Below are 8,471 nucleotides of genomic sequence, written 5' to 3'. Positions count from 1 at the left end.
TGCTCCTGATATTATTTCAACTGACAGAGTAAGCATGGATACACACCTAGAATGCTAAGGGTGAAATGGCCCACAATTTCGATGACATTGCATGTCAGCCATGAGTTATATAATGCACCAAAAGGGCAACACAAATGATCCTATAGTTGTTTTTTTTCCGGCTTTCTTTGAGAAGGCACTGCCACAAGCACACTGTGATCTATGTTTTTAGTCATTTGTGGCATGCACTCATAAATTCTTTGTAACGCTATTATGGCAAAGGCCATAAAAACATGGTAACAGGCCATTAAGAGTCTTTTAGAAAAGTATCTTTCACTGGTAAACCAACTTTGGTTCCATGATGTGTATTTTATTTGAAAGCAAACATTTTACCTTCTGTTGTGAAAGTTATTGTCTTAAAAAGACCTGATAAAGCTCACTAAGTATAGTAGTAAAGCTTATGTCATAACTTTTGAGTAATTGTTGCCCTTTACTCTTGAAAAATGTTCACAAACATATTTGACCTTTAGTACTACAATAATATTTTAGAAATATAGTTTTAATATAGTGGAATGTACTGACAAAATCTATTAACACAAATGTACAGATAATCTCATTTTCGCAATCTGTTATTTTTTAGAAACAGGGTTTAAATGTAAAGCTAGGCTTGCAAGCTTTTTCACAATTCAGAATCATTATTGCAAAAACATCATATTAACAAATTACACGGTTAATGCACTGATCATGCATTCTCATTGCTGATCATGCATTCTCATTGCTGTTTTTGTTGTTTAGTTTTTTGTTTTTGTTTTTACCTCTAAGCTACTTAACAAAGCCTATTTTATATCTGACCTTACCAAAAACGCTGCTACCTGATTAAGAAGCAACACCACAGGTCAATCAGTTCAGACAGTTTTCACAGAAGTGTTAAATTCCACACTCTTATCAGAGCTTATATTTATACACCCACACAACCAACCACCCAACCAACCATCCACACACGCAAAAAAAGGATTTGGAGAAATATATGTTGATAAGGAAATAATCATTAATGTCTCTAAAATGCATGTCATGTTTATTTGTGTATTAGTATATTGTTTATAACGGTAGCCCAGTAGTGCAAAACACAATGACATAAGACCACAATGAAGCAACATTAAGATCACAACGTTGCAACATTTCAAAAAGCAAACGTAAATTTCACAATGCAGCGACATTGAGATCACAGCACAGCAACAATAAGATCACAACGCAGCGACATTTCAAAAAGCAAACATTTATTTCATAATGCAGTGACATTAAGATCACAACACTAAAACATTTCCAAAAGCAAACATTAATTTCACAACACAGCAACATTGACATCACAATGCAGAAACATTTCATAAAGCATAACATTCATGCAGCGACATTACTAGAAACGTTATGAGAGTTTGTCCATTGTTATGTCAATGAGACTTTTGAACATTTTCCGGGTCGGTTTTTGGAAAACCACAAGTCGGATCAGTTAGAAAAGATATAGGAATCTAATTCCGAATAGGTTTGAAGTTAGTTTGGTGGTTGTAGTAAAAGAGGTCTAGGAGGAGATGTCTTCTTAAAATAGTCTAAGTAGAAGAAGTTTAAGTAGTAAAACAGGATGTTGGCTTTCTCAAGCCACCATAATAACAGCTAAGTGAAATCTAAACTCATACCATAGTAAAGTTCTTTAATAAATCTGTTGTGGTGATCCTATAGTTGCTATGGTAACACAACATACAGTTCTACAATTATAGGATATATTATAGGCTACTACAATACACCAATGTTTAGTTTACAACAATACTTATTACAGATTGTAAGATCACTATAATTATAATTTCTTTACCATTCAAACTGTTGTAAATATTGTAATGTATACAGTGCAATACACTTAGTATGGTTCAAGAACACTGTAGTATTTGGTACACAACTACTATAGTATTTTTTCATGCTATATATGACATGATTTTGATGCAGAGCTGATGATATATCGTTAGATGTTATCATACATTATATGCACACAATATTAGGCAGAAAACATACTTTTGGAAATCCTTCCTCAACTCAACAGTCTTTATATATTTATTTTGAAAGCTTCAGTCTGTGAGAATATTTAACATATTTAATTTCTTATCTGAAACGGGTTGAATAACACAAGTAAGAACTAACAGTAAAATGTCAATATATATGAACATTTCAATTTACAGCTATTTTAATTTACAAAAAAATGTAAGCTAATGTTATACTTTTTTAATTCATAAAAAGCTTTTACAGTTTGATCATGTCTGTTGATTATTAACAACAAAGTGTTAAAACCACTAAAATGGGGTAAAATGGTTCTTACTTGTGAAAAGTAATTCCCAGACATGAGTTTTACCGTGCAATGATTTAAACAGCCCCAATAGGCAAACGATTGAAGTATTTATTTAGGAATTTGACAGTGATGCTAGGTGACCGGAAGAATTGTCGGCTGCGTTGACGTACCATGCACAGTGTCATACAGTAGCAGACAGGCATGAAGGGCACACACTGCGGCGGGGCCTTGTACGTAATGGTGTTAATTTCTGTCATTTATTTGAAGGAAAACTGGTGTCAACCGATCATTAACAAAAAATAGACTGGTCATATTTGATTTAATGATCATTGAAAATACTGTAATCCATCAAATCCTACAGGCCTAAACAAAACACGTTACACTTTAATGATTCATTCATTAACACTATATAATAATAATACTCTAGGCAGTCATTTTGACAGTTTTTTTTGTTCTGTAACTCAATAACTATTCAAATCAAACCCACATGTCAATACCCTATTTTTTTAAAAATGTATTTCTTTCAAACATTTTTATTTTGTTAAACTACAAAACACAATTCTGATTATTTTTTACTTTCCTGTGTGCATTTTAATATACATGCCTCTTTTGCCCAACAACTTCCTAACTTTTGTTAAACACAGCTTTATGGTAGAAAAACTTAACTTTACTGCACATATGTCTTTAAAACAACTTTTTAAGTTCTGCAAAAAATCCATGCTTTCTTGATTGTAGAGGTGCTGGCGGTCTAGTAACTTATGTACATATACAGGCCATATTACTAAGAAGATCACACTTTTAGAGTAATAACCTAAAATATGATGGCAGGGATATCTTGGACGAAAACCTTTTCTAGAGTGCTCAGGACCTCAGACTGGGTCGAAGGTTTACCTTCCATCAAGACAATGAACCTAAACAGCTGATATATATATATATATATATATATATATATATATATATATATATATATATATATATATATATATATATATATATATATATAGAAGATGAAATATCTCTAGAGGATTGGAATGAGGCATGTAAGAAAGCTCAGATACAAGCAATCAATAGTAGCCTGAAACTCACAGTGTACTTTACTCCATGCTAGAGGCCACACTTGAACTTTTCATTTAAGCAGTAAATCATTCTTAAGAGGAATCGGAAATAAACAGCTATACTAAGAACTAAGATAATAAGTGACAAGGATGTGTGAACCATAATTCACATCAATTCAATTCAGTTCATCTTTATTTCTAATGCTTTTACAATGTAGATTGTGTCAAAGCAGCATCACATGATATTTCTTAGATGAAAAAAGGCGGTTTTGTGAAATGGGAGATATGATTTTCAAAAGTTTTAAAATATGATTTTCAAAAGTTGCTGTCTAATATAACACCTACTGTAGATCTTTTACAGTAGAGCTTTGTATCCCTCTAATTGTATGTCAAGTTGTGAGATCTGCTGTGTACAGGATTTTGGCCCAAAAAGTAATACTCCTCTTTGTCTGTATTTCATTCATTCATTTTCTTTTCAGATTAGTCCCTTCATTAATCAGGGGTCACCACAGCGGAATGAACCGCCAATTTATCCAGCAAATGTTTTACGCAGCGGATGCCCTTCCAGCTGCAACCAAACACTGGGAAACAAACACACATATACACTACAGCCAAATTAGCTTATTCAATTCACCTATAGTGCATGTCTTTAAACTGTGGGAGAAACTAGAGCACCCGGAGGAAACCCACGCCAACACGGGGAGAACATGCAAACTCCTCACAGAAATGCCAACTGATCCAGCCAGGACTCAAACTAGCAATTTTCTTGCTGTGAGGCGATTGTGCTACCCACTGCACCACACTGCTGCCCTTATCTGAATTTAAGAGAATAAAATTGTTCATCCAGTCTTTAACATCTTTAAGACACTCATAAAGAAAAGCAAACGCTTATAAACTTGCAAAAACAAGCCTAATACAAGTTAAATAGCATGTGGTGAGCATGTTATTTTTAGAGCACATATTTATCCATTTACATTGAGATTTTTCTTTATAAGATTTTCATTTTCTTTTTGACTGAGATGAATAAAAAAAATCTTTTTTTTTTTTCCAATTAGGAAAATGACCTATATAATGAAGAAAATGCTGACCTCTTTAAGTCACAGTAAGTGTTCTAAATCTTTTATCCTCTGTAACAGAGAGTGTTCACATCAGACAAATATAGGTCACAGCTGAGTAGCCTTTTGCTTGAGGCGAATCTCCAACTAGACATCTATTAAAAGAACCAGTATCAGAATTACCTCTATTCTATATACAAGACTGGTGCAGCACCATGTGTAAGGCAGTTGACTTGAATAAGGAATTAGTTGGGAAGATTACACACTGAAAATATTTGAAAGCTGTACAAAAATAATCTTCATCCCTTGTCTATTGCTGTTAAAATACTGTGGAAGCAGCCAGCCTTAAATTTAATTCATTAAAATCAACACATATTCAATTCAATTCAGCTTTATTTGTATAATGCTTTTACAATGTAGATTGTGTCAAAGCAGCTTCACATAAATGGTCATAGTAACTGGATCAGGGTAGTTCAGTTTTTAGTGTTTAAGTTCAGTTCAGTGTGGTTTAAAATCATTACTGAGAGTCCAAACACTGAAGAGCAAATTCATCGATGCATAGCTCTACCGATCCTGACCCATGCAAGCCAGTGGTAACAGCGGAGAGGGAAAAAAACTTCACCGATAGTAGAGTGAAGAAAAAAAACCTTAAGAGAAATCAGACTCAGTTCGGCACGATCATTTAAATTTCTCCGCTGGTCAAAAGTCTTGTGCAGAGCTGCAATCTCAGTGGTGGAGGCTGTAAGCTGGCCTCAGCGAAGACTCGTCTGTCCCTGGAGCGTCACTGGAATCAGTCTCATGCTCTCCACTCCCCACAACCACCAGCGCAGCAGCAGCTCAGGATATGGCCTGGTCCCGGATATAGAGACCTTGGGATCAGCTCGTCACTGGTCTTGGATCCAATCAGTGACTCCACATAATCTGAGGACCTTGGGATGAGCCAGGTGCAAATGGAGGAAAAAAAAGAGAATAATTAGCGTAGCTGCTGTTCATAGTGTATATAAACAAGATTAAGAAACTTGTGTGGAAACCCGCTAAGTGTATGCTTTACTAAACAGACATAAAAACAGTCATAAAAGCATGGGCTAGCTTTTCTGCATCAGAGATTGATAGCATACTTCATGATTTAGCAATATTTCTCAGATGAAATAAGGCAGTTTTTGTGACATGGGATATATGATTTTCAAAAGTTAAATTGCTGTCTAATATGACACCCAGATCTTTTATAGTAGAGCTAAGGCTATCTTTGTATCCTTCTGATTGTAGATTGAGTAGCGAGATCTGCTGTGTACAGGATTTAGGCCTAATAAGTAATAATTCTTCAAATATTGAAGTTGGAAATTCTAGTATCACGACAACACTAGTATGATTATTTTAAACATTATTATATTATGTTATAAAACTGTTTATAAACAATTCTTTTCAGTATGTTATTGAAAGCATGTAATTTTACCAATCCAGGTCTGGCCAAAATATATTAAGGAAATTAAAAAATATTTTTCATATTGTATGTCAACTCTGTTATGGACAAATTTTGTAATGTGTTGAAATAACAATAAATCGTTAAATAAACAGTCATTTCATTTCAACACTTGAAACCAATATGACATTTCATCTGTGTATACATACATAAAAGCTCTCTTAATCTCACACATAGGGAGAAACTGGGGGTATTGTATCACGGGTCAGATGTGACATTGTGATTCCAATCTCTACAATAAGAGATTAGCTTCTTATCAGTCGATTCATTTCACACATGCTCATATTAGTCCTCATTCCACATATGAATAAGGAGTCATGTGTTCGCAGCAGGTCTTACAGGGGAAAAACTACATATGAACTAAGAAAATAATATTTTTTACTTAAATTGTTTTTGGGATAGCAATGCCTGATTTGTAGTCAAACTATGTCAAAGTTAAATTGTCATTCATGTGTTTGTGTAGACATTTGTAATGCATGTTGTTGGTGATAACGTTTTAGCTGTTGACTGTAAGGTGAGCAAATTCATGGCTCCAGGTCAACAACAAAACTCAGAGTAAGATAACATCAGTGAAATGTTACCACCAACCCCAATCAGATTTAAAACGGTATTTATATGAATTAATTTTCATAATACCTATAAGACTTAGAAAAGAAGGACCTCAAAGCCAAATCATTTTGTGTCCATTATTTGATCTGTCCTCTGTGGGTTTATGAAGCCTGCAAACACAAATACTGTTCAGTTGTTGAAGTTGATGCATATTTTATTCAGCTTTGCAGCAAAGAGACACCAATTATACTGAGATCATAATTCTTATTTTATACGGTTACATGTCAAATTAGTTTTAATCAAGTTTTGAATGTATTGATTTAAAAGATCTCAAAGATATAGAGAGCAATGTAAAACATGTTACAACTATCCGGGTCCTATATTACTGTAACAGTAACAGAATTTTACGACTTTTTAGCCAAAAAGAGCATATGGCACTATATGAAATCAGGATTCAAAATATTTTAAATTGCCCAAGGTGTCAAATGAAATCAATGAAACATTCTGTTTTCCCATTTAAAACCAGTGAATAGCACTTTCGCCTTACAGCAAGAAGTTTTCTGATTCTAGTCAGTGCAGTTTGCCTGTACTCCTCTTGTACGCGTGAGTGTTCTCTGCATGCTCCGGTTTCCCCCACAGTCCAAAAACATGCATATTGGGTAAACTAATCTAGCTGCAGTGTGTGTGTGTGTGTGTGTGTGTGTGTGTGTGTGTGTGTGTGTGTGTGTGTGTGTGAGGGTTTCCCAGCACTAGGTGTTTATAAGGTTGTGTACTCTCAATGCTGGGTTGTGATTGAAAGGGTGTAAGGGTAATTAAAAATCTAAAACAAAAAAAAATCTGAAAAAGTTATGGACACCTAATGTACCTGCAATTATAGAATCACCACCAATGCATTACTTTTAAAAAAATTGCAAAAATTGATTTTATATGGGCGTTCATTGTGCTTTAAAATCTCTATGTACTTTTCAGAATTAATGGTAACATCACAGAAGTGTAAGTCACCTTTGCCAAGGCCGCTGACACAACCCCATACCATGACAGCTTTTGGACTTGTTGCTGGTAACAGTCTGGATGATGCATTTCTTTGGTTTGGAACAACCATTTCTCCCAAAAAATACCTGAAATACTGATTCATCCAACCCCAGTACACATTTCCACTGTGTGATGGTCCATCCCAGACACCTCCAGTCCAAGTCGACAGCGCTTCTTGTCACTGTTAACCTAGGGCTTCCTTTTGGCACAAAACAGTTTAACTGGCATTTGTGTATGTAATTACCTATTGTGATACTTGACAAAGGTTTGCCAACATAGTCCTGAGCCCATGTGATGATATCGCTTAAAGAAGATGAATGATGGTTCTTGATGCAGTGCCACCTGAGAAATCCGAAATCAGAGTATAGTTCAGCCTAGGCCTGCACCCTTGTCCTTTACGCACTGAAATTCCTCTAGATTCCTTGAATATGTTTCAATTGTTTTTCACTGTTGATGGTGAAATATCCAAGTATTTTTCTATCTTTCTATGAGAAACATTGTTTTTAAACATTTTCATAATTTTCCAAAGTGGTGATGCTTGGCCCATCTTTGCTCCTAAAGGACTAGAACTTTCTTTTGCTGCTATTGTACTAAATCATAATTATAATCACCTGTTGACATCACCTGTTTCAAATCACATTATTATTTGACCAATTTACCTGATTACTAGTCCTAAATTGGTGCTGTTTGGTACTGGTGCTGGTGCTGTTGGTGACGATTTGGAAAAATGTTGTTCTGATTTGGGGTTGTACATAAACACTTATTTAGTCAACGTGGAATTACTTGGCCCTCTCTAAATTTTAAAGATAAAACTGGGCCTGGTTGAGCTATACCTTAGAACAAGATGTTAAATTCTTTAAATCTTTTTAAAATGCTTTTCTCTTTAAGAAAAAAATAATAGTTTATTACACATATGGTTTACATTTTTTGTTTTGATCTGCAGAGATCTTCCAATATTTTTTCCTTCACATAGCCACATACACACATAC

At 34.6% G+C, this 8,471-nt stretch overlaps 1 long non-coding RNA gene across 1 annotated transcript; it reads right to left on the bottom strand.

Annotated features, from left to right (window-relative positions):
• Nucleotides 1–4,798: 4,798 nt before the first annotated feature.
• LOC141385777 (uncharacterized) lies at nucleotides 4,799–7,824 on the bottom strand. The gene is made up of 3 exons (XR_015476647.1): nucleotides 7,727–7,824; nucleotides 6,538–6,620; nucleotides 4,799–5,350 (listed from the first exon to the last, which is right to left on the bottom strand). It is a non-coding gene; the product is annotated as an uncharacterized LOC141385777 (long non-coding RNA).
• Between the last annotated feature and the right edge of the window lie 647 nt (nucleotides 7,825–8,471).

This window comes from Danio rerio, chromosome 1, assembly GCF_052040795.2.
Source record: "Danio rerio strain M-AB ecotype USA chromosome 1, GRCz13ab, whole genome shotgun sequence".
Taxonomy (NCBI): Eukaryota; Metazoa; Chordata; class Actinopteri; order Cypriniformes; family Danionidae; genus Danio; species Danio rerio.
Note: the sequence above shows the minus strand (reverse complement) of the source record. Positions and strands in the feature narration are given on the sequence as shown.